This window comes from Salvelinus alpinus, chromosome 30 (genome assembly GCF_045679555.1).
Source record: "Salvelinus alpinus chromosome 30, SLU_Salpinus.1, whole genome shotgun sequence".
Taxonomy (NCBI): Eukaryota; Metazoa; Chordata; class Actinopteri; order Salmoniformes; family Salmonidae; genus Salvelinus; species Salvelinus alpinus.
Genome location: NC_092115.1, coordinates 4,425,823 through 4,448,798, shown reverse-complemented (window position 1 = coordinate 4,448,798; position 22,976 = coordinate 4,425,823). Strand labels below are relative to the sequence as shown.

Below are 22,976 nucleotides of genomic sequence, written 5' to 3'. Positions count from 1 at the left end.
GGTAGGATAGATATAGGTCTGTAACAGTTTGGGTCTAGAGTGTCTCCCCGTTGGAAGAGGGGGATGACCGCGGCAGCTTTCCAATCTTTGGGAATCTCAGACGATACGAAAGAGAGGTTGAACAGGCTAGTAATAGGGGTTGCAACCTGTTAGGGGTGGCCAGGTGGAAAGCATGGCCAGCCGTAGAAAAATGCTTATTGAAATTTCCAATTATAGTGGATTTATTGGTGGTGACAGTGTTTCCTATCCTCAGTGCAGTGGGCAGCTGGGAGGGGGTGCTCTTATTCTCCATGGACTTTACAGTGTCCCAGAACTTTTTGGAGCTTGTGCTGCAGGATGCAAATTTCTGTTTGTAAAAGCTAGCCTTAGCTTTCCTAACTGCCAGTGTATATTAGTTCCTGACTTCCCTGAAAAGTTGCATATCGCGGGGGCTATTTAATGCTAATGCCGTACGCCACAGGATGTTTTTGTGTCAAGGGCAGTCAGGTCTGGAGTGAACCACGGGCTATATCTGTTCCTGGTTCCATTTTTTTTTTATGGAGCATGCTAATTTAAAATGGTGAGGAAAGCACTTTGAAAGAATAACCAGGCATCTTCTACTGACGGAATGAGGTCAATATCCTTCCAGGACACCCGGGCCAGGTCGATTAGAAAGGCCTGCTCACTGAAGTGTTTTAGGGAGCGTTTGACAGTGATAAGGGGTGGTCGTTTGACCGCAGACCCATTACGGACGCAAGCAATGAGGCAGTGATCGCTGAGATCCTGGTTGAAGACATCAGAGATGTATTTGGAGGGCAGGTTGGCTAGGATGATATCTATGAGGGTGCCTGTGTTTACCTGGTAGGTTCATTGATAATGTAGGTAGCATTGCTAACCATCCAAGGTGGTGCTAATGCTTTCGGTAGCGTTTCTAACCATCCAAGGTGGTGCTAATACTATAGGTAGCGTTGCTAACCATCCAAGGTGGTGCTAATGCTAAAGGTAGCATGGCTAACCCTCCAAGGTGGTGCTAATGGTATAGGTAGCGTTGCTTACCATCCAAGGTGGTGCTAATAGGTAACGTTGCTAACCATCCAAGGTGGTGCTAATGCTATAGGTAGCGATGCTAACCATCCAAGGTGGTGCTAATGCTATAGCTAGCGATGCTAACAATCCAAGGTGGTGCTAATGCTATAGGTAGTGTTGCTTACCATCCAAGGTGGTGCTAATAGGTAACGTTGCTAACCATCCAAGGTGGTGCTAATGCTATAGGTAGCGATGCTAACCATCCAAGGTGGTGCTAATGCTATAGCTAGCGATGCTAACAATCCAAGGTGGTGCTAATGCTATAGGTAGCGATGCTAACCATCCAAGGTGGTGCTAATGCTATAGGTAGCGTTGCTTACCATCCAAGGTGGTGCTAATAGGTAACGTTGCTAACCATCCAAGGTGGTGCTAATGCTATAGGTAGCGATGCTAACCATCCAAGGTGGTGCTAATGCTATAGCTAGCGATGCTAACAATCCAAGGTGGTGCTAATGCTATAGGTAGCGATGCTAACCATCCAAGGTGGTGCTAATGCTATAGGTAGCGTTGCTTACCATCCAAGGTGGTGCTAATGCTATAGGTAGCGATGCTAACCATCCAAGGTGGTGCTAATGCTATAGGTAACATTGCTAGCCATCCAAGGTGGTGCTAATGCTATAGGTAGCGATGCTAACCATCCAAGGTGGTGCTAATGCTATAGGTAGCGATGCTAACCATCCAAGGTGGTGCGAATGCTATAGGTAGCGATGCTAACCATCCAAGGTGGTGCTAATGCTATAGGTAGTGATGCTAACCATCCAATGTGATGCTAATGCTATAGGTAGCGATGCTAACAATCCAAGGTGGTGCACCCTGAAGTCATAGTAGCAACTGAAGATCTATCTTCAAACAAATTTAGAACCATGGCAGCCTGAGTACATGTAGAGCAACTCACCTAACGCAGTCATTTAAAAAGAAAGAAAGTTCTTTCCAGTATCTGACCTGATGTAGCTGTCCTCTGGAGGGATGCTCTCGTGGAAGAACTGGAATTGGTAGAGGTAGAGGACGACCAGGTGTCCAGCGCTGAAGATGGCCATGAGGACACACATACAGCTGAAGATGAGGGTGTCGAAGGTGCGACAGAACGACCACCACGTACACAGGAACAGGAACACGGAGAAATAGACTGCCGACGTCAGGGAGGGCAGAATTATACCTTAAAAATACACATACATTTATAAATCAATTCATTAATCAATCAACAAATCAATAAGTAGACTGCCGAGTTCAGGGAGGGCAGCATGATACCTGGTGGAAACAGAACAAATAATAAGTATTCAGATATAACAGAGAGGACCAGAAGTTAATATACAGCAAGCCACACTGTGGGTGAGATGTGAGCATTCAGACATAACAGAGAGGACCAGAAGTTAATATACAGCAAGCCACACTGTGGGTGAGATGTGAGCATTCAGACATAACAGAGAGGACCAGAAGTTAATATACAGCAAGCCACACTGTGGGTGAGATGTGAGCATTCAGACATAACAGAGAGGACCTGAAGTTTTTCCTGACCACCTGACCAAGGAAATCTCTGTTCCCTATTTTCACTATAGTCAAATTTAATAAATATAATAACAGTCATAAAAAAGGATTGGGACACAGTAAGATAGTTGGAGGCTGATTCTACCACTGAAACACACTGACCTGTTGGTCCTAGTAGTATGGTGACCACTGTAACACACTGACCTGGTAGTCCTAGTAGTATGGTGACCACTGAAACACACTGACCTGTTAGTCCTAGTAGTATGGTGACCACTGAAACACACTGACCTGTTGGTCCTAGTAGTATGGTGACCACTGAAACACACTGACCTGTTAGTCCTAGTAGTATGGTGACCACTGAAACACACTGACCTGTTAGCCCTAGTAGTATGGTGACCACTGAAACACACTGACCTGTTAGTCCTAGTAGTATGGTGACCACTGAAACACACTGACCTGTTAGTCCTAGTAGTATGGTGACCACTGAAACACACTGACCTGTTAGTCCTAGTAGTATGGTGACCACTGAAACACACTGACCTGTTAGTCCTAGTAGTATGGTGACCACTGAAACACACTGACCTGTTAGTCCTAGTAGTATGGTGACCACTGACCTGTTAGTCCTAGTAGTATGGTGACAACTGAAACACACTGACCTGTTGGTCCTAGTAGTATGGTGACCACTGAAACACACTAACCTGTTAGCCCTAGTAGTATGGTGACCACTGAAACACACTGACATGTTAGTCCTAGTAGTATGGTGACCACTGAAACACACTGACCTGTTAGTCCTAGTAGTATGGTGACCACTGAAACACACTGACCTGTTAGTCCTAGTAGTATGGTGACCACTGAAACACACTGACCTGTTACTTCTAGTAGCATGGTAACCACTGAAACACACTGACCTGTTACTTCTAGTAGTATGGTGACCACTGAAACACACTGACCTGTTAGTCCTAGTAGTATGGTGACCACCACTTTCCCTGCGGTGGTGATCAGATTCCCAATGATCTCCTTCACTTTGGACGCCACGGCAGCGACGCGACCCAGAATCTTCATCTTGGTGCTCTCCTCTTCCTCATCTTCTTCCTCCTCCTCTTCCTCCTCCTCATCTTCCTCCTCCTCCTCCATTTCTTCATCCTCCTCTTCCTCCTCTTCTCCGGCCTCGTACCCAGCCTCAAAGTTTTCATCCATCAGGGCATTGTCATCAAGGCTAAGATTTTCCTCTTCCACCTGGTTGGTAGACAGAGAGTTCAAAGTTCACAGACAGTGTGCCTAAACGATTCAAAGCCAATCCAAAATGGATACATACTTGTTTCTGCAAAAACCAGCACCTGGTTCTAGACACACTGCGGTGCACAGGCTTTTATTTTTGTATTTCTTTCAACAATTCAGTGTATAAAGAAAGGGATGGCCAAACCTCTTCATGGAGAACTACTGGTTAGAGGTGGCCAAACCTCTTCATGGAGAACTACTGGTTAGAGGTGGCCAAACCTCTTCATGGAGAACTACTGGTTAGAGGTGGCCAAACCTCTTCATGGAGAACTACTGGTTAGAGGTGGCCAAACCTCCTCATGGAGTACTACTGGTTAGAGGTGGCCAAACCTCTTCATGGAGAACTACTGGTTAGAGGTGGCCAAACCTCTTCATGGAGAACTACTGGTTAGAGGTGGCCAAACCTCCTCATGGAGAACTACTGGTTAGAGGTGGCCAAACCTCTTCATGGAGAACTACTGGTTAGAGGTGGCCAAACCTCTTCATGGAGAACTACTGGTTAGAGGTGGCCAAACCTCCTCATGGAGAACTACTGGTTAGAGGTGGCCAAACCTCTTCATGGAGAACTACTGGTTAGAGGTGGCCAAACCTCTTCATGGAGAACTACTGGTTAGAGGTGGCCAAACCTCTTCATGGAGAACTACTGGTTAGAGGTGGCCAAACCTCTTCATGGAGAACTACTGGTTAGAGGTGGCCAAACCTCCTCATTGAGAACTACTGGTTAGAGGTGGCCAAACCTCTTCATGGAGAACTACTGGTTAGAGGTGGCCAAACCTTCTCATGGAGACCTACTGGTTAGATGTGGCCAAACCTCTTCATGGAGAACTACTGGTTAGAGGTGGCCAAAGCTCTTCATGGAGAACTACTGGTTAGAGGTGGCCAAACCTCCTTATGGAGACCTACTGGTTAGAGGTGGCCAAACCTCCTCATGGAGAACTACTGGTTAGAGGTGGCCAAACCTCTTCATGGAGAACTACTGGTTAGAGGTGGCCAAACCTCCTCATGGAGAACTACTGGTTAGAGGTGGCCAAACCTTCTCATGGAGAACTGGTTAGAGGTGGCCAAACCTCTTCATGGAGAACTACTGGTTAGAGATGGCCAAACCTCTTCATGGATAACTACTGGTTAGAGGTGGCCAAACCTATTCATGGAGAACTACTGGTTAGACGTGGCCAAACCTCTTCATGGAGAACTACTGGTTAGAGGTGGCCAAACCTCTTCATGGAGAACTACTGGTTAGAGGTGGCCAAACCTCCTCATGGAGAACTGGTTAGAGGTGGCCAAACCTCTTCATGGAGAACTGGTTAGAGGTGGCCAAACCTCTTCATGGAGAACTACTGGTTAGAGGTGGCCAAACCTCTTCATGGAGAACTACTGGTTAGAGCTGGCCAAACCTCTTCATGGAGAACTACTGGTTAGAGGTGGCCAAACCTCCTCATGGACAACTACTGGTTAGAGGTGGCCAAACCTTTTCATTTCAATGGGATGGACATGCTCAGTCAAGGGGAGGGTTCAATATTCTTTGTTTTTTTATCTAGTCCAAGGGAGGGTCAATTGTGATGACATTTCTATATTTCTCAGTATTTTAGAATTAATTGCTTATTAGTCTATACACTGAGTGTACAATTTTTTGGGGGATTAAAAACAATGTTTCTTGCCCATTATGTATTTCTCAGAGTTATTAACCTCACAATAAGCCAGATTCAAGTAACTTATATTGTGGTGCTGAAACTTGAAGATGTTTAAACCAGACAGATTTTAGGGAAACACGTGTGACCTTCTCTCGTTGGGTTAAACCACAGAAGAAGAGTAGATAGCAGTTAAAGCTCACGTTGTTCTGCGTCGGTAGGTCTACTCTGTCTGGGGTGGAAAGGTAGGTCTACTCTGTCTGGGGTGGAAAGGTAGGCCTACTCTGTCTGGGGTGGAAAGGTAGGGCTTCTCTGTCTGGGGTGGAAAGGTAGGTCTACTCTGTCTGGGGTAGAAAGGTTGGTCTACTATGTCTGAGGTGGAAAGGTAGGCCTACTCTGCCTGGGGTGGAAAGGTAGGACTACTCTGTCTGGGGTGGAAAGGTAGATCTACTCTGTCTGGGGTGGAAAGGTAGGCCTACTCTGTCTGGGGTGGAAAGGTAGACCTACTCTGTCTGGGGTGGAAAGGTTGGCCTACTCTGTCTGAGGTGGAAAGGTAGGCCTACTCTGTCTGAGGTGGAAAGGTAGGTCCTACTCTGCCTGGGGTGGAAAGGTAGGCCTACTCTGTCTGGGGTGGAAAGGTAGACCTACTCTGTCTGAGGTGGAAAGGTAGGCCTACTCTGTCTGAGGTGGAAAGGTAGGTCCTACTCTGCCTGGGGTGGAAAGGTAGGCCTACTCTGTCTGGGGTGGAAAGGTAGACCTACTCTGTCTGGGGTGGAAAGGTTGGCCTACTCTGTCTGAGGTGGAAAGGTAGGCCTACTCTGTCTGAGGTGGAAAGGTAGACCTGCTCACTTTACCTGCTTTGAGGATAATACAGTGCCACCGTCGCGGCCCGCTAACAAGGACTGTCCACCCCCCCCTTCTCCGTGGCCGACGTGAGTAAAACATTTAAACGTGTTAAACCACGCAAGGCTGCCGGCCCAGACGGCATCCCTAGCCGTGTCCTCAGAGCATGTGCAAACAAGCTGGCTGGTGTGTTTACGGACATATTCAATCTCTCCCTATCCCAGTCTGCTGTCCCCACATGCTTCAAGATGGCTACCATTGTTCCTGTACCCAAGAAGGCAAAGATAACTAAACTAAATGACTACCGCCCCATAGCATAGATTACTTGTTAGATATTACTGCACTGTCGGGAACTAGAAGCACAAGCATTTCGCTACACTCGCATTAACATCTGCTAACCATGTGTATGTAACCAATAAAATTTGATTTAATTTGATTTGATAAGGTTTAATAAACCTTTAAAGCATGCAGGTATTTCATAACCAATTCATAACATTTGTGAAGTAATTGTTGTGATGATAAATGAATGGTAATAAAAGGAAATAAACAGAAAAATATAAGGTTTTATTGTTATAAATATTTTCATTAGAGTTCAACTTCAGTTTAATAAATGGAGGAAAACTAAAAGTGTGTGTGTGTGTATGTGTGTGAGTGTGAGTGTGTGTGTGTGAGTACGTGTCCCTCCACTCACCCCTTCCTCCGGTTCGAAGTCGTAAACCATGTCCTCTGGTGGTCTCTTTTGGACCAGACTGTGACACAGCAGCCAGCAGGCCAGACCAGTGAAAAACATCCCTACGTCAGGGAGAAACACACGAATACCGTTCCCTGCATCTGCACCTATCACACTGGACACAGAGACAGACAGAAACAGATGAGACTTGTGGTGGCATTTTTCTGCTTTACCAAATGAGGAGAGTTACAAACTACACACCAGTCAGAGTTATACTTAAATTACTTCTTTAATAATAATAAGACCTTTGCAATAGCCTTTGACTTTCAATGATGCGCTATCTCTAATGAACCATAGAAAAGTGACTACAGAAAATTACAAAGATCTTTTATTGCCAAGATACACCCCTCTCAACCCACATGACGAACCACAGATCTTAGGAACTCTTCACAAAGAAATACTTTTTCTTGAGAAAGGAGTATCCCTTAGCCAGATAACATTCGCTATTAATTATCGTTGAGTTTATTCCCTCAGACGAGGTTCTAATCTCGTTCCTGGTACTTCATAGTACAAAAACACCAACTCATCCAATGGCATATATCAATTATCAACTCTAGATACTCCCATCTCAAGTAAACCCCCTCTTGACCCCACTCCTGGACAAGCTCACTGAGGGGAGTGAGCCTCTAGGTCATACACTATCCCAGCATCAGAGAGGACATACAATGGTTCCAGACACTGCCATACACCTCCCCCCAATGGGAAAAGGAGGGAGTGACTGGCGCACAGACATTGTGGAGACAAGTAATTGGTTCCCCATTCTTCTTGACGCACGGATCCCTTTAGCGGGATCATTTTCATCAACAACCGCTGAATTGCAGAGCGCCAAAATATTTAAATTTATGAAATCACTAGTGCAATATAGCAAAACACAGCTTAGCTTGTCCTGTCTCAGAGCTCTATGGGCAATTCCTTCGACCTCATGGCTTGGTTTTTGCTCTGACATGCACTGTCAACTGTGGGACCTTATATAGACAGGTGTGTGTCTTTCCAAATCATGTCCAATCAATTGAATTTACCACAGGTGGACTCCAATCAAGTTGTAGAAACATCTCAAGGATGATCAATGGAAACAGCATGCACCTGAGCTCAATTTTGAGTGTCATACCAAAGTGTATGAATACCTTTGATATATGTATATACATATATAATATATGTAAATAAGGTATTTCAGTTTTTTATATTTTCAAAATGTTCAAACATTTCTAAAAACCTGTTTTTGCTTTGTCATTATGGGGTATTGTGATGTCAAAACCAAGTGGTGATGCAGCCTGTCAAGATGCTCTCTCGATGGTGCAGCTGTAGAACTTTTTGAGGATCCGATGGCCCATGCCAAATCTTTTCAGCCTCCTGAGGGGGAAGAGGCGCTCTTGTGCCCTCTTCATGACTGTGCGGGTGGGTGTGGACCACGTTAAGTGCTTAGTGATGTGGACACCAAGGAACTTGAAGCTCTCAACCCGCTCCACTACAACCCTGTCTATGTGGATGGAGGCAGGCTCTCCAGTCTTTCTCCTGTAGTCCACAATTAGCTCCTTGGTCTTACCAACATTGAGGGAGAGGTTGTTGTCATGGTACCACACTGCACAGTCTCTGACCTAATCCCTGTAGGCTGTCTCATCGCTGTCTGTGGTCTGGCCTACCACTGCCGTGTCGTCAGCAAACTTGATGGTTGTGTTGGAGTTGTGCGTCGCCACTCAGTCATGGATGAACAGGGAGTACAGGATGGGACTAAGCACACACCCCTGAGGGGCCCCCGTGTTGAGGATCAGCGTGGCATATATGTTGCTACCTACCCTACCTAACCCGGAGGTGTTATTGCTTACCCTCACCACCTTGGGCCGGCCCATCAGGAAGTCCAGGATCCAATTGCAGTGGGAGGTGTTCATTCCCAGGGTCCCGAGCTTGGTGATGAGCTTGGAGGGGACTATGGTGTTGAACGCTGAGCTGCAGTCAATGAACCGGAGTCATACGTGGATCTGTTGAGGCAGCATGCGAATTGGAGTAGGTCCAGGGTATCTGGGATGATGTGTGTCATGACCACCCTTTCAAAGCACTTCATACTTACAGTTGCTACAGAGCAATAGGCATTTAGGCAGGTTACCTTGGAGTTCTTGAGGACAGTGACAATGGTGGTCAGCTTGAAAGGTGTTGGGATTACAGACTGGGACAAAGAGAGATTGAAAACGTCTGTGAAGTCACTTGCCAGCTGGTCTGTGCATGCTTTGAGAACGTGCCCTAGTATTCTATCTGGCCTGGAGGCCTTGCTGTTTACTCACATCGGCCACAGAGAGCAAGATCTCACAGTCATCCGGAACAACAGGGGCTTTCATGCAAGACTTGGTGCTGTTTTCCTTGACGCGAGTATAAAAAGCATTTAGCTCATTTGGAAGGCCGAGTCACTGGGCATCTCACGGCTGGGTTTCCCTATGTAGTCCGTTATCGTCTGTAAGCCCTGCCACATACAACAAGCATTGTAGCTGATGAAAATAAGATTCCACCTTCCTCCTATATTCTAATTTTTCCTGTTTGATGTCTAGTTGGAGGTCATAGCGCTTACTTGTATGCATCCGTTTTTCCCGTTCCTTGTAAGCGGTAACTCTAACATTTAGCCTAGCACTGATATTTCCTGTAACCCATGGTTTTTGTTTTGGATACATTAGTACAGTCACTGTGTGGATGATGTTGTCGATGCACTTATTGATGAGCGATGTGGTAAACTCCACAATGCTATATTGGATGAATCGCAGAACATATCCCAGTCTGTACTAGCAAAGCAGTCGTGTAGCCTCGCGTCTACTTCATCTGACCACTTCTGTACTGAGCGCATCACTGGTACTGCTTGTTTTAGCTTTTGTTTGTAAACAGGAAGCAGGAGGTTAGAGTCGTGGTCAGATTTGCCAGAGGGAGGGCCTGTTATGCATTTCTATGTGTAGAATAAAAGCGGCCTGGAGTTTTAGCGCCCGCTAGTGGTGCAGGAGACAGGTTGGTAGAAATGAGGTCGGATGGTTTTAAGTCTCCCCTCGTTAAAGTCTCCGTCCACCAGAAACGCTCTGGGTGCGTTCTTGTTTTGTTTATGGCTCAATACAGTTCGTTGAGTCGCCAGAGTGGCGTTGGCCTGTGGAGAAATGTAGAAAGCCTTGATAATTACGGAGGAGAACTCTCTTAGTAGATTCAAAAAAAGGTCTGCAGCTTAGCATGAGGTATTCTATATCAGAATGAGCTTAAGATCTCCTTCAAACTGGAAGCAGCGCACCAGTTGTTGTTTATTAAAAGGCACACCCCTCCCTCGTTGGACTAGCCCGAGGCCTTTGTTGTCTGATCGTGCCACTTCATGGAGAAACCACTGAGTTCTATGTTCACAGATTCAGTTTCTCTACAAAACATGAGCTTTCCATGACATAGACTGACCAGGTGAATCCAGGTGAAAACTATGATCCCTTATAGATATCACTTGTTAACCTCTCTGGGATACGCAAGGGTCCCACATGGCCAACATCCAGTGAAAATGCAGAGCGCCAAATAAATTACTATAAAAATGTAACTTTCATGAAATCACACATGCAATACACCAAATTAGAGCTACACTTGTTGTGAATCCAGCCAACGTGTCAGATTTCAAAAAAGCTTTATGACAAAAGCACACCAAACGATTATGTTAGGTCAGTACATAGTCACAGAAAAACACAGCCATTTTTCCAGACAAAGAGAGTCACAAAAAACAGAAATAGAGACAAAATTAATCACTAACCTTTGATGATCTTCATCAGATGACACTCATAGGACTTCATGTTACACAATACATGTATGTTTTGTTCGATAAAGTTCATATTTATATCCATAAATCTCAGTTTAACATTAACAGACTGACAGACATAAGGAGGTTTAACGCCAACAGACTGACAGACATAATGAGGTTAACATTAACAGAAACCACAGGTTGAGAAGGACAGGTCAGATCCATCAGAAGCATTTAGAAACCTAGGCTGTGTCCCAAATTGTACCCTATTCCCTACATAGTGCACTACTTTTGACCAGAGCCCTAACTAATTATACTGAACAAAAATAAAGTATTGATCCCATTTTTCATGAGATGAAATAAAAGATCCCAGAAATGTTCCATATGCACAAAAAAACGTGTATCTCTAAGACAGATAGTGGGTGATATATTTCACAGTATATTTTCATCTGTGGTACGTTCTGCTGTCCTCTAATGTGTGACATTTCTATTCAGGTTTGATATTTTATTAACGTCAGAAATGATGCACATGAGATATACAGCAGAAATACTGTATGTAATAATAACATTATTAACTCTTATCTATGTACTGTACATGTTTTCCTTATCTCTTACCTCTCAAAGCCGATCTGTCGTATGGATCTCTCCCACGTGGAACCTGGAGAGAAAACACAGAAGGACATCATCAGAGTAGGTAGGGCTTGGCTTCGTTTCTCTGCTGGTAGGACTTCGTTTCTCTACAGGTAGAGCTTCGTTTCCCTGCAGGTAGGACTTCGTTTCTCTGCAGGTAGGATTTCGTTTCTCTGCAGGTAGGATTTCGTTTCTCTACAGGTAGAGCTTCGTTTCTCTGCAGGTAGGGCTTCGTTTCTCTGCAGGTAGGATTTCGTTTCTCTGCAGGTAGGATTTCGTTTCTCTGCAGGTAGGGCTTCGTTTCTCTGCAGGTAGGGCTTCGTTTCTCTGCAGGAAGGGCTTTGTTTCCCTGCAGGTAGGGCTTCGTTTCTCTGCAGGTAGGATTTCGTTTCTCTGCAGGAAGGGCTTTGTTTCCCTGCAGGTAGGGCTTCGTTTCTCTGCCGCTAGGACTTCGTTTCTCTGCAGGAAGGACTTCGTTTCTCTGCAGGAAGGGCTTCGTTTCTCTGCAGGAAGGACTTCGTTTCTCTGCAGGAAGGACTTCGTTTCTCTGCTGGTAGGGCTTCGTTTCTCTGCTGGTAGGACTTCGTTTCTCTGCTGGTAGGACTTCGTTTCTCTGCAGGTAGGGCTTCGTTTCTCTGCTGGTAGGGCTTCGTTTCTCTGCAGGTAGGGCTTCGTTTCTCTGCAGGTAGGGCTTCGTTTCTCTGCAGGAAGGGCTTCGTTTCCCTGCAGGTAGGGCTTCGTTTCTCTGCCGCTAGGGCTTCGTTTCTCTGCCGCTAGGACTTCGTTTCTCTGCAGGAAGGACTTCGTTTCTCTGCAGGAAGGGCTTCGTTTCTCTGCAGGAAGGACTTAATTTCTCTGCAGGAAGGACTTCATTTCTCTGCAGGAAGGACTTCGTTTCTCTGCTGGTAGGGCTTTGTTTCCCTGCAGGTAGGGCTTTGTTTCCCTGCAGGTAGGGCTTTGTTTTTCTTCAGGTAGGGCCTTGTTTCTCTGCAGGTAGGGCTTTGTTTTTCTTCAGGTAGGGCTTTGTTTCTCTGCAGGTAGGGCTTCGTTTCTCTGCAGGTAGGATTTCGTTTCTCTGCAGGTAGGGCTTCGTTTCTCTGCAGGTAGGGCTTCGTTTCTCTGCAGGAAGGGCTTTGTTTCCCTGCAGGTAGGGCTTCGTTTCTCTGCCGCTAGGACTTCGTTTCTCTGCAGGAAGGGCTTCGTTTCTCTGCAGGAAGGACTTCGTTTCTCTGCAGGAAGGACTTCGTTTCTCTGCTGGTAGGGCTTCGTTTCTCTGCTGGTAGGACTTCGTTTCTCTGCTGGTAGTACTTCGTTTCTCTGCAGGTAGGGCTTCGTTTCTCTGCTGGTAGGGCTTCGTTTCTCTGCAGGTAGGGCTTCGTTTCTCTGCAGGTAGGGCTTCGTTTCTCTGCAGGTAGGGCTTCGTTTCTCTGCAGGTAGGGCTTCGTTTCTCTGCCGCTAGGACTTCGTTTCTCTGCAGGAAGGACTTCGTTTCTCTGCAGGAAGGGCTTCGTTTCTCTGCAGGAAGGACTTAATTTCTCTGCAGGAAGGACTTCATTTCTCTGCAGGAAGGACTTCGTTTCTCTGCAGGAAGGACTTCGTTTCTCTGCTGGTAGGGCTTTGTTTCCCTGCAGGTAGGGCTTTGTTTTTCTTCAGGTAGGGCCTTGTTTCTCTGCAGGTAGGGCTTTGTTTTTCTTCAGGTAGGGCTTTGTTTCTCTGCAGGTAGGGCTTTGTTTTTCTTCAGGTAGGGCTTTGTTTCTCTGCAGGTAGGGCTTTGTTTCCCTGCAGGTAGGGCTTTGTTTCCCTGCAGGTAGGGCTTTGTTTTTCTTCAGGTAGGGCTTTGTTTCTCTGCAGGTAGGGCTTTGTTTCCCTGCAGGTAGGGCTTTGTTTCTCTGCAGGTAGGACTTTGTTTCTCTACAGGTAGGGCTTCGTTTCCCTGCAGGTAGGGCTTCGTTTCTCTGCAGGTAGGGCTTTGTTTTTCTGCAGGTAGGGCTTCATTTCTCTGCAGGTAGGGCTTTGTTTTTCTTCAGGTAGGGCTTCGTTTCCCTGCAGGTAGGGCTTTGTTTTTCTTCAGGTAGGGCTTCGTTTCCCTGCAGGTAGGGCTTCGTTTCTCTACAGGTAGGGCTTCGTTTCCCTGCTACCTGAAGTGTTCCTGATCGCTGTTGTGTATTTCAAGACACATTTCCAGGTATTCTATTATTTTCTATTCACCTCATGCAGAACATGACCCACGGCTGATAATGCCTTAGTTCCAGAGAAAACACATCATCACATTGTGACTGGAGACTACAGACTAATCTAAACTAATGAAAAATCAATGTGGAGGTTTATTAGGTGAGTAGTTAGGTGTTGAATATCCTACTGATGGTAGTGTTGTTGTGGAGACCGTTGAAATAGAATCTCCACCCATTATGACCTGAATGGGGAGGTCCGCTCTATCCATTCCATCTCTATGGTTCAGACACTACAGAGGCAGACAGTCTTATACCAACAAACACAACTCAACACAGACACATCTTTCTTCTGACAGGTCTCAGTCATTTTAGGCTACCTCTTCTCGCTCTACAAATTGGTGCTCTCTCTCTCTCTCGATCTCTCTCTCTCTCTCCCGGTTGCTCTCTTTCTCACAATCTCTCTCACTCTCACTTTCTCTGTCTGTCTGTCTGTCTGTCTTTCTCTCTCTCTCTCTCTGCCTCTCTCTCTCTCTCTCTCTGTCTCTCAATTTCATTTTAAGGGCATTATTGGCATGGGAAACACATGTTAACATTGCCAAAGCAAGTGAAGTAGATAAAAAATGTTAGAACCCCATTAACATGACACTACAACATTATATAACAGCCATGTTAGAACCCCATTAACATGACACTACAACATTCTATAACAGCCATGTTAGAACCCCATTAACATGACACTACAACATTCTATAACAGCCACGTTAGAACCTCATTAACATGACACTACAACATTCTATAACAGCCATGTTAGAACCCCATTAACATGACACTACAACATTCTATAGCAGCCATGTTAGAACCCCATTAACATGACACTACAACATTCTATAACAGCCATGTTAGAACCCCATTAACATGACACTACAACATTCTATAACAGCCATGTTAGAACCCCATTAACATGACACTACAACATTCTATAACAGCCACGTTAGAACCTCATTAACATGACACTACAACATTCTATAACAGCCATGTTAGAACCCCATTAACATGACACTACAACATTCTATAGCAGCCATGTTAGAACCCCATTAACATGACACTACAACATTCTATAACAGCCATGTTAGAGCCCCATTAACATGACACTACAACATTCTATAACAGCCATGTTAGAACCCCATTAACATGACACTACAACATTCTATAACAGCCATGTTAGAACCCCATTAACATGACACTACAACATTCTATAACAGCCATGTTAGAACCCCATTAACATGACACTACAACATTCTATAACAGCCACGTTAGAACCTCATTAACATGACACTACAACATTCTATAACAGCCATGTTAGAACCCCATTAACATGACACTACAACATTCTATAACAGCCATGTTAGAACCCCATTAACATGACACTACAACATTCTATAACAGCCATGTTAGAACCCCATTAACATGACACTACAACATTCTATAACAGCCACGTTAGAACCTCATTAACATGACACTAGAACATTCTATAACAGCCATGTTAGAACCCCATTAACATGACACTACAACATTCTATAGCAGCCATGTTAGAACTCCATTAACATGACACAACATTCTATAGCAGCCATGTTAGAACCCCATTAACATGACACTACAACATTCTATAACAGCCATGTTAGAACCCCATTAACATGACACTACAACATTCTATAACAGCCATGTTAGAGCCTCATTAACATGACACTACAACATTCTATAACAGCCATGTTAGAACCCCATTAACATGACACTACAACATTCTATAGCAGCCATGTTAGAACCCCATTAACATGACACTACAACATTCCATAACAGCCATGTTAGAACCCCATTAACATGACACTACAACATTCTATAACAGCCATGTTAGAACCCCATTAACATGACACTACAACATTCTATAACAGCCATGTTAGAACCCCATTAACATGACACTACAACATTCTATAGCAGCCATGTTAGAACCCCATTAACATGACACTACAACATTCTATAACAGCCATGTTAGAACCCCATTAACATGACATTACAACATTCTATAACAGCCATGTTAGAACCCCATTAACATGACACTACAACATTCTATAACAGCCATGTTAGAGCCTCATTGGAGCCCCATTGGCATCATAACACAGCATTATGTATGCAACATGTCTTAGGGTAACGTGAGGAGAATTAAGCCTCATCCAGGATAGCTAGCAGAGGGAAGGGATTTATTTTCCAAATTATATACTGTCTATACACACCACGTACTTATATTCTGATTCTGACACTGTTCAGTCTAATACAGTTGAAGTCGGGAAAGTTTACATACACCTTAGTCTAATACATTTAAACTCAGTTTTTCACAATTCCTGACATTTAATCCTAGTAAAAATTCCCTATCTTAGGTCAGTTAGGATCACCACTTTATTTTAAGAATGTGAAATGTCAGAATAATAGTAGAGAGAATGATTTATTTCAGCTTTTATGTCTTTCATCACATTCCCAGTGGGTCAGAAGTTTACATACACTCAATTAGTATTTGGTAGCATTGCCTTTAAATGGTTTAACTTGGGTCAAACATTTCGGGTAGCCTTCCACAAGCTTCCCATAATAAGTTGGGTGAATTTTGGCCCATTCCTTCTGACAGAGCTGGTGTAACTGAGTCAGGTTTGAAGGCCTCCTTGCTCGCACATGCTTTTTCAGTTCTGCCCACACATTTTCTATAGGATTGAGGTCAGGGCTTTGTGATGGCCACTCAAATACCTTGACTTTGTTGTCCTTAAGCCATTTTGCCACTACTTTGGAAGTATGCTTGGGGTCATTATCCATTTGGAAGACCCATTTGCGACCAAGCTTTAACTTCCTGACTGATGTCTTGAGATATATTCCCATAATTTTCCTGCCTCATGATGCCATCTATTTTGTGAAGTGCACCGGTCTCTCCTGCAGCAAACCACCCCCACAACATGATGCTGCCACCCCCGTGCTTCACGTTTGGGATGGTGTTCTTCAACTTGCAAGCATCCCCCATTTTCCTCCAAACATAACGATGGTCATTATGGCCAAACAGTTCTATTTCTGTTTCATCAGACCAGAGGACATTTCTCCAAAAAGTACGATCTTTGTCCCCATGTGCATTTGCAAACCGTAGGCTGGCTTTTTTATGGCGGTTTTAGAGCAGAGGCTTCTTCCTTGCTGAGCGGCATTTCAGGTTATGTCGATATAGGACTCGTTTCACTTTGGATATAGATACTTTGTACCTGTTTCCTCCAGCGTCTTCACAAGGTCCTTTGCTGTTGTTCTGGGACTGATTTGCACTTTTCACACCAAAGTACGTTCATCTCTAGGAGACAGAACGCGTCTCCTTCCTGAGCGGTATGACGGCTGCGTGGTCCCATGGTGTTTATACTTGCGTACTATTGTTTGTACAGATGAACGTGGTACCTTCAGGCATTTGGAAATTGCTCCCAAGGATGAACCAGACTTGTGGAGGTCCACAATTTTTCTGAGGTCTTGGCTGATTTCTTTTGATTTTCCCATGATGTCAAGCAAAGAGGCACTGAGTTTGAAGGTAGGCCTTGAAATACATCCACAGGTACACCTCCAATTGACTAAAATGATGTCAATTAGCCTATCAGAAGATTCTAAAGCCGTGGCATCAATTTCTGGAATTTTCCAAGCTGTTTAAAGGCACAGTCAACTTAGTGTATGTAAACTTCTGACCCACTGGAATTGTGATACAGTGAATTATAAGTTAAATAATCTGTCTGTAAACAGTTGTTGGAAAAATGACTTGTGTCATGCACAAAGTAGATGTCCTAACCGACTTGCCAAAACTATAGTTTGTTAACAAGAAATTTGTGGAGTGGTTGAAAAACGAGTTTTAATGACTGCAACCTAAGTGTATGTAAACTTCCGACTTCAACTGTACTCTGGATTGTTATTTGGACTCATTCTGACATTTTTTGATTTCCTTGTTAGATTTTTTAATTATTTCTGTATTTGCTAGACATTCTACTACACTGTTGGCGCTAGCAACATAAGCATTTCGCTGCCCCTGCTATAACAACTGCAGATCTGTGTACACGAGCAATAAACTTTGGCGGTCTAGTACCGTTTTCCACTGAGACCAGAGAGATTTGAGGCTAGGTGAGATATGGTTATTAAAACACCTGTTCTGAAACTAAATTAAAATTACCTAAATATTTTGTAATCCCTTTTTATACATTTACATAATATTTTGGTCATTTAGCAGACACTCTTAGTTAGAGCGACTTACAGTCAGAGCAGTCAGGTATTTCTTCCTCGTCTCCAAAAAGAGATATTAATAGCACTCTGCCTCATCCACTGAATGTATTGTATGTGAGAACAGGTCAAATGTTAACAGTATGGGAAAACAGGTCAGATAATAACAGTATGGAAGAACAGGTCAGATATTAACAGTATGGAAGAACAGGTCAGATATTAACAGTATGGAGGAACAGGTCAGATATTAACAGTATGGAGGAACAGGTCACATATTAACAGTATGGGAGAACAGGTCAGATATTAACAGTATGGAAGAACAGGTCAGATATTAACAGTATGGAGGAACAGGTCAGATATTAACAGTATGGGAGAACAGGTCAGATATTAACAGTATGTGAGAACAGGTCAGATAATAACAGTATGGGAGAACAGGTCAGATATTAACAGTATGGGAGAACAGGTCAGATATTAACAGTATGGGAGAACAGGTCAGATATTAACAGTATGGGAGAACAGGTCAGATATTAACAGTATGGGAGAACAGGTCAGATATTAACAGTATGGGAGAACAGGTCAGATATTAACAGTATGGGAGAACAGGTCAGATATTAACAGTATGGGAGAACAGGTCAGATATTAACAGTATGTGAGAACAGGTCAGATATTAACAGTATGTGAGAACAGGTCAGATATTAACAGTATGGGAGAACAGGTCAGATATTAACAGTATGTGAGAACAGGTCAGATATTAAAAGTATGGGAGAACAGGTCAGATATTAACAGTATGTGAGAACAGGTCAGATAATAACAGTATGGGAGAACAGGTCAGATATTAACAGTATGTGAGAACAGGTCAGATATTAACAGTATGGGAGAACAGGTCAGATATTAACAGTATGTGAGAACAGGTCAGATATTAACAGTATGGGAGAACAGGTCAGATATTAACATTATGGGAGAACAGGTCAGATATTAACAGTATGGGAGAACAGGTCAGATATTAACAGTATGTGAGAACAGGTCAGATATTAACAGTATGGGAGAACAGGTCAGATATTAACAGTATGGGAGAACAGGTCAGATATTAACAGTGTGGAGGAACAGGTCAGATATTAACAGTATGGGAGGAACAGGTCAGATATTAACAGTATGGGAGAACAGGTCAGATAATAACAGTATGGGAGGAACAGGTCAGATATTAACAGTATGGGAGAACAGGTCAGATATTAACAGTATGGAAGAACAGGTCAGATATTAACAGTACGGGAGAACAGGTCAGATATTAACAGTACGTGAGAACAGGTCAGATATTAACAGTATGTGAGAACAGGTCAGATATTAACAGTATGGGAGAACAGGTCAGATATTAACAGTATGTGAGAACAGGTCAGATATTAACAGTATGGGAGAACAGGTCAGATATTAACAGTATGGGAGAACAGGTCAGATGTTAACAGTATGGGAGAACAGGTCAGTTGGACTGACTACATACCTCACATTCACACTTCCTGGAGATAGCAAGCGGTATGCGGTGTACTGTTCTGGTTAGTCTAAGATGATATTTGAGAAAACATGTGTTACCCTTCTCTGCCTTGGACCCTGTAGTTCCTTGCATTGGGTGGTGAGTACATGTCCTGACTGAAACGAATCTACCCTCAGGAGAGACAGAGGAGAGCTACACCTGTACTGGGGTGATCTACAGCTCTGGAACACCATCTCAATGCTGAGGGTCAAAAGTCAGGCATCGAGCTGCACATATACCGGAACAGGAAATGATCGGAACAGCTGTTGTTGTTGTGTTCGAGCCTGATTCCATTTCAGTCCTTTAGCGGACACTCTTATCCAGAGCGACTGATAGGAGCAATTAGGAATAAGTGCCTTGCTCAAGGGCACATCGACAGGATTTTTCACCTCGTCGGCTCTGGGATTTGAACCAGCCGCCCTACTATAGGGTAGACCCAAACCCCACTGTGTTGCCTAATATATTTGTCCTTTCCAGAATGGCTACATCAACTAACCAGGCCAGTATAGCTCTGCTTGGCTCAGCTCAGTTTGGCCCTATGGTGTAAATTAGGCATAAGGTGTGAAGTTACTCACAGTTTAGTAAACAGAGTTAGGGTTAAATCAGGGTACAGACTCAGTACTAACAGTTTAGGCGGTAAACCGAGTTAGGGTTAAATCAGGGTACAGGCTCAGTACTAACAGTTTAGACGGTAAACAGAGTTAGGGTTAAATCAGGGTACAGACTCAGTACTAACAGTTTAGACGGGGGTAAACAGAGTTAGGGTTAAATCAGGGTACAGACTCAGTACTAACAGTTTAGACGGGGGTAAACAGAGTTAGGGTTAAATCAGGGTACAGACTCAGTACTAACAGTTTAGGCGGTAAACAGAGTTAGGGTTAAATCAGGGTACAGACTCAGTACTAACAGTTTAGGCGATGGTAAACAGAGTTAGGGTTAAATCAGGGTACAGACTCAGTACTCACAGTTTAGACGGAGGTAAACCGAGTTAGGGTTAAATCAGGGTACAGACTCAGTACTAACAGTTTAGGCGATGGTAAACAGAGTTAGGGTTAAATCAGGGTACAGACTCAGTACTCACAGTTTAGACGGGGGTAAACAGAGTTAGGGTTAAATCAGGGTACAGACTCAGTACTCACAGTTGAAGGCGGGGTCTATGTTGTTCCCGGCCAGTAGACTGTTGACAGTGATCTGATAGATGATGTGGAAGAGCAGGAAGCTGAGACTGCTGAAGCACAGGGACATGAGCAGGCGCCCCGTGTGGCCTGGAGGAGAAGGAGATCAGACTGTATGTGACAGCTATTACTGATATTCACCACATGACACTTCAATAAACATAATATTCTCAGAGGCATGGATTTAAAAGGGATGGACTGCCTTAAAGAATATGGTGGAAATGCCCTCCAGCCCTCCAACCCTACTACAGCACACTACAGCCTACTATAGCATACTACAGCACACTACAGCACAATACAGCACACTACAGCACAATACAGCACACTACAGTACACTACAGCACAATACAGCACACTACAGTACACTACAGCACAATACAGCACACTACAGCACACTACAGCACACTACAGCCTACTACAGCACACTACAGCACACTACAGCACACTACAGTACACTACAGTACACTACAGCACACTACAGCACACTACAGCACACTACAGCATACTACAGCACACTACATCATACTACAGCACACTACAGCCTACTAAAGCACACTACAGCACACTACAGCATACTACAGCACACTACAGCACACTACAGCACACTACAGCCTACTATAGCACACTACAACACACTACAGCACACTTCAGCACACTACAGTATACTACATCATACTACAGCACACTGCAGCACACTACAGCACACTACATCACACTTCAGCACACTACAACACACTACAGCACACTACAGTACACTACAGCATACTACAGCACACTACAGCATACTACAGCATACTACAACATACTACAGCACACTACAGCACACTACAGCATACTACAGCACACTACAGCATACTACAGCACACTACAGCATACTACAGCATACTAAAGCACACTACAGCATACTACAGCATACTGCAGCACACTACAGCATACTACAGCATACTAAAGCACACTACAGCACACTACAGCCTACTAAAGCACACTGCAGCATACTAAAGCATACTACAGCACACTACAGCCTACTACAGCATACTACAGCATACTACAGCACACTACAGCACACTACAGCACACTACAGCACACTACAGCATACTACAGCCTACTACAGCACACTACAGCACACTACAGTACACTACAGCACACTACACTACTACAGCACACTACAGCACACTACAGCACACTACAGCACACTACAGCACACTACAGCACACTACAGCCTACTACAGCCTACTACAGCACACTACAGTACACTACAGCACACTACACTACTACAGCACACTGCAGCACACTACAGCACACTACAGCATACTACAGCACACTACAGCACACTACAGCACACTACAGCACACTACAGCACACTACAGCATACTGCAGCACACTACAGCACACTACAGCACACTACAGCACACTACACTACTACAGCACACTGCAGCACACTACAGCACACAACAGCACACTACAGCACACTACAGCACACTACAGCCTACTATAGCACACTACAGCACACTACAGCACACTACAGCACACTACAGCACACTACACTACTACAGCACACTACAGCACACTACAGCACACTACAGCACACTACACTACTACAGCACACTACAGCACACTACATCCTACTACAGCACACTACAGCACACTACAGCACACTACACTACTACAGCACACTGCAGCACACTACAGCACACTGCAGCACACTACAGCACACTACAGCACACTACAGCACACTACAGCACACTGCAGCACACTACAGCACACTGCAGCACACTACAGCACACTACAGCATACTGCAGCACACTACATCACACTACAGCATACTGCAGCACACTACATCACACTACAGCACACTACAGTACACTACAGCACACTACAGCACACTACAGCACACTACAGCACACTACAGCACACTACAGCATACTGCAGCACACTACACTACTACAGCACACTGCAGCCTACTACAGCATACTATAGTATACTTCAACATACTAGATCATACTACAACAAATACAATGCTTTTTAAATGAAATTGTTGAGTGGGAGAGAGTGAACGAGTTCAGTCAGTAGGGATAAGAGGATGAAACAGCATTAGGATCCCCATACTGCATATTGAGGATGAGAGATAGATAGAGACAGAGAGACAGAGGGAAAGAGAGAGACTTAGAGAAAGAGAGAGAGTGTGAGAGAGAGAGAGAGAGAGAGAGAGAGAGAGAGAGAGAGAGAGAGAGAGAGAGAGAGAGAGAGAGAGAGAGAGAGAGAGAGAGAGAGAGAGAGAGAGAGAGAGACAGACAGATGGAGAGAGAGAGAGACAGAGAGAGAGACAGAGAGAGAGACAGAGAGAGAGAGAGAGAGAGAGAGAGGGAGAGAGACAGAGCGAGAAAGAGAGAGAGAATGGAGAGAAAGAGCGAGTCAGTGAGTCAGTAACAGGAGCAGTG

The 22,976-nt window shown here is 44.4% G+C and overlaps 1 pseudogene; it reads right to left on the bottom strand.

Annotated features, from left to right (window-relative positions):
* The window catches only part of LOC139559551 (piezo-type mechanosensitive ion channel component 2-like), a 179,982-nt pseudogene that overhangs the window by 112,467 nt on the left and 44,539 nt on the right, over nt 1-22,976 (bottom strand).